Source organism: Triticum aestivum, chromosome 2B (assembly GCF_018294505.1).
Source record: "Triticum aestivum cultivar Chinese Spring chromosome 2B, IWGSC CS RefSeq v2.1, whole genome shotgun sequence".
NCBI lineage: Eukaryota > Viridiplantae > Streptophyta > Magnoliopsida > Poales > Poaceae > Triticum > Triticum aestivum.
The window spans coordinates 632,252,653-632,257,652 of record NC_057798.1 but is presented as its reverse complement, the minus strand read 5'-3'; positions in this window follow the sequence as shown (position 1 = coordinate 632,257,652).

Sequence of the window (5,000 nt, the reverse complement as noted above, 5' to 3'; positions counted from 1 at the left end):
GCTGTCTCCCCGATCAAGAAAAGTAATCATACAAATACAAACAAAAGAAAGGGGGGACCTCAGGTGCAGAAACAGGTGTACCGACAGATTGCCCAGCCGCCGGCGGAGGCCGAAGAGCAGGTGGATCGGGAGGTGGACGTCAATGCAATGGTGGTGTTCACAGCAGGAGCTAATAAACTTGTGGGAGAGGGAGCTGACCCGGAGATAGAACCCTCCTCTAAGAAGAAGAAACCCACCCCCACAAATTCAGAAAGCTCGGATAGTTCGAAGGTGGCTGCGAATCAGCTCCGCCGGGGCCAATGAGTTGCTTGAGCTGGAACTGCCGGGGGCTTGGGAACCCCGGGGCAGTTCGCGAGCTTCGCAACATTGTGAAGCAAGAAGGGCCCAATCTCCTGTTCGTTATGGAGACGAAAATTTCAGCAACTCGAGTGGAAAGATTACAGAATCTGCTAGGATTCTTGGGCTGCTTTGCTGTTAGCAGTACGGGTCTGAGCGGAGGCGTTGGTATGTTCTGGACCTCAAATGTGGAAGTGGAACTAAAAAATTATAGCACCGCCCATATTGATGTAATGGTGAGGAAGAAGTTTGATGTCACAAAGTACTGGAGAGTGACAGGATTCTATGGAGCTCCGCGTGTGGAAGACCGTCGACACAACTGGAGATTCATGAGAACACTTTTTGCCATCCAACATGAAGCGTGGATGTGCATCGGAGACTTTAATGAGACCCTTGTTGGCTCAGAGCACTTTTCTAGAACACCTCGACCAGAATGGCAGATGCGGGCGTTCCGGGAAGCTACTGATGAGTGTGCTCTCTCTGATTTAGGATGGTCAGGGACGGAGTACACATGGGATAACATGCAGCCGGGTCGCTCCAACATGCGGGCCCGGCTTGATAGAGCCTTCGGCAACTCTGCGTTTATGCAGATGTTTTCGAATGTGAGGATCAGACACATTGTCACAACGGAATCTGATCACTGTTTCGTTCTTGCGGATTTGCGAGAAAACCTTTTTTCGGCTGCACCCAGAGGCCCTAAACCCTTCAGATATGAAGATATGTGGCAAACACATGTGGACTATGATAAACTGATCCTTGACTCTTGGCAAAAGGGTTTAGGCCGAGCTGGATTACAAGGTATAGCTCAAGCTCTTCAGTCGCTGCAAGGCAGACTTGCTGCTTGGGGGGCGAGAGAGTTCGGATGTTTGGCACGCAAGATAAAAAAGTTGCGCGAGCAGCTGACCCGTCTGCGTGGTCAATCTTCTAGGAGGGGCCAACAGAAGAAGAGAAAGCAGTTGCAAAGAAGCTGAAATTGGCGGTACACCAGGAAGAAATATGGCTCCGACAGAGATCGAGAGTTCCGTGGTTACGGGAAGGTGACCAGAACACGGGCTACTTTCATGCTCAGGCAGCTCAGCGTAGACAAATGAACAAGATAGAGAAGCTAGTTCGGGTTGATGGTTCAGTGTGTAATACGTTGGAAGAAGACCGCGAGGAAGTTCAGGCCTTTTATGAACAATTATATACCTTGGAAGGCTACAACCAGATGCAAGAGCTTCTGGATGTTGTCCCCCCTCGGGTTACGCCATTGATGAATGATGAACTTGGAAAACCATACACGGAAGAGGAGGTTCGTAGAGCTCTCTTTCAAATGGCACCGTCGAAGGCCCCGGGGGTGGATGGATTTACAGTAGGGTTTTATCAGCGCCACTGGAAGTTGCTCAAGGATGATATTGTTCCAGCAATGCTTGATTTCTTGAATGGGGGGGGGGGATCTTCCAACAGGAATGAATGACACATCCATTACTCTCATTCCGAAGGTACAATTTCCCCAAAAAATCTCCCAATATCGACCTATATCGCTTTGTCCGGTTTTGTACAAGATTGCTGCCAAGGCAATTGCTAACCGTGTCCGTGAGTGTCTAGATGATATTGTGGGAGCCGAACAAAGTGCTTTTGTCCCCGGCCGTCTGATAACTGATAACGTTCTTATTGCACATGAGAGTGTGCATGCAATGAGGAGAAGGAAAAAAGGGGGCAACTCAGTGTGTGCGATCAAGTTAGACATGATGAAGGCCTATGACCGTGTCGAATGGCATTATTTGCAAGCTATCATGCTCAAACTTGGATTTGGTGTGGATTTTGTTCGCCTTGTCATGAAATGTGTGTCCACGGTCAGGTTCTCAATTCGGGTCAATGGCGAGCTCCTTCCATTTTTTTCTCCGTCAAGGGGCCTACAGCAGGGATGCCCAATGTCTCCGTACCTCTTATTGCTGTGTGCGGAAGGGCTTACATCACTGCTGAATCGTTTCGGAGGAGAAGATGCAGATAAAGGCATAAGGGTAAGTTATCGCTCACACTGGATCAATCATCTTCTCTTTGCGGATGATGGTTTAATTTTTCATGCAAGCTAAGGTGCAAAGTGCCCAAAGATTAAATGAGATTTTGAGAATCTATGAAGAAGGCTCGGGCCAGGCAGTTAATAAGGAGAAGAGCTCGATATATTTCAGCCCAAATACTGCTACTCCGGACAAGCTGCTACTGAAACAAACTTTGAATATTTCAGTCGAAGCTTTCAGTGAGCGTTACCTTGGTCTACCCACAGCAGTTGGCAGGATCACAAGTGGCACGTTCGATCATATTGGGGAGAGGATTCGTAACAAGCTCCAAGGAGGATCGGAACGGATGATTTCTTGTGCTGGACGGGAAGTGCGAATCAAGGCAATTACCCAAGCCATCCCCATGTTTAGCATGAGCTGCTTCAAGCTAACAAAGAAGGTTTGTAAAAGTCTGGCCTCTTGTTTAGCAAAATATTGGTGGAGTAGTTCCCTTGACCGTCGCTCTATGCACTGGAAGGCATGGGACTCTCTATCTAAACCAAAAGCGCAGGGAGGAATGGGGTTCCAGGATCTTGAGCTGTTCAATACAGCTCTCCTCGGGAAACACGGTTGGCGTCTGATGACAAATCCAGAATCTCTTTGCGCGCGAGTTCTTAAAGGAAGATATTATCCCACAAGTGATTTTATGCAAGCCACAGCTCCTTGCTTCTCCTCTGCAACCTGGCGTGCTATAATTGCTGGAAGGGATGCCCTGCAGATCGGTCTTCTAAAGCGGGTAGGCGACGGCTCAACGGTCTCTGTTTGGCATGACAAATGGATTCCTGGTACACTATCAATGACGTCGGTTTGCAGCATTGGCAATGATCACCTGAATGTGGTGGCGGATCTTATCGACCACATCAGCTGGTCATGGAAGGAAGATGTGGTTCGAGGAAATTTCATACCCCCAGATGCGGATGCCATTCTCAACATTCCGCTGAGGCAAGGAGGGGGTGATGGTTGGCTTGGGCTTTTGAAAAATCGGGTTGCTACACTGTGAGATCATCGTATCGTGCCTTAATGACTCGGAACGAGCGGACTGCTCTAGAGGAGGGGACGATTACCGAATCTTCATTGACAGACAAACAACTGTGGTCTCGATTGTGGAAGCTCAAAGTTATCCCAAGAGTCAGAGTCTTCTGGTGGAGGGTACTACATGGCATTCTACCAGCAGAAGCTACTCTTAAACATCGCCATATTGCTACGGTTAGTACATGCAAGATATGTCTTCACACGGACGAGGACATGATGCATGCCCTTCTAGACTGCTCTCATGCCAGACAGTTTTGGGATGCAACGCCCGAATGGTTGAATATCAGAAGGCCGGTGTTGCACCCTCTGACCTGGTCCAGAGATATCTTGTGCGATCAGATGTTCTCGGAGTCACAGAGAGCAACAATGGTGACTGTTATGTGGATGATTTGGACCTCGCGGAACAATATCACCCACGACAAGAACGCTTATAATCCTATTCAGTCTCTGAAGAGGGTTCGGGAGTCGCTTGCAGTTCTTGAGCTGCCTCGAGATCACGCTAGAATCCTGCCCGGTCATGGTTGGCGGCCGCCTGAGTCAGGCTGGATCAAAATAAACACTGATGGAAGTGTTGCAATGGATGCAAGGAGGGGAGGGACAGGGGGTGTTGCTCGGTCAAAATCAACCCTTCTTGCAGCATGGTGTAAACCATACCCAGGGGTCACGGACCCGCTCATAGCTGAAGTTTTTGCCATCCGCGATGGAGTTATCTTTGCGCATCTTCGGGGCTATGAGGAAGTGGTTTTGGATTCTGATAATTTGGAGATTGTGAATCTCTGGAACTCGCGTCACACCTCTCGTGCGGTGGTGACGCCTATCTTTTCTGAAATCGGGGAGCATGTTCCTTCGTTTAAGTTTTTTGTAGTTCAGCATGTCGGTAGGGCAGCCAACGTCCCTGCTCATCTCTGTGCGAAACAGGCGAGCACTTTAGATGTTACAGAGTGTTGGCTTGATACCACACCTAGTTTTCTTGTAACTAGCCTCTTAGGCTGGTCGTAATGGTAGTATCATAGCTAATATTATGCATGCCAACTAGGCAATTTTGATGAGGTGTCATAGCATTAAATGAAGAAAGAGAGGGTGTACTATCATATCATGATACCGTATCATATTAAATGCTATGCTACTTTGTGTCATGCATGACAATAAATAGAGTACTACATGATACTAATATATGTGAAGATGCAGATTATGCTGGAGGTTTTGATGTTGAATAAAGAGCCCCGGTTTCACCCTAAAAAAACCATTATGGAGAAGTAATTTGCTGTTAGAACGGGGTGCGTGCTTGCGTTGCATTGGCATTGAATGGGCATCTTGGACAGCCTGTACCGTCTAGTAGTCCACAGTATAACTCCGTAATTTTTAACCTGTCGACTTGTCGTGACTGTAATTGCTGGAGTCATATAAAGACTGTTCATCTCTGTTCCTGAGGTCGCGATTAGTAATGAATTAAGCTTCCCTCGGGGTCAGAACGACTATGGTGGAGTAGTGAAGTGTATAGTACTCGCACACTAGTGTGCTGGTTCCTTCCACTTTGGTACTACAGTCGTTAACCTCCGGTCAAGTTCTTGATCTCGCATGCAATTAAGATGG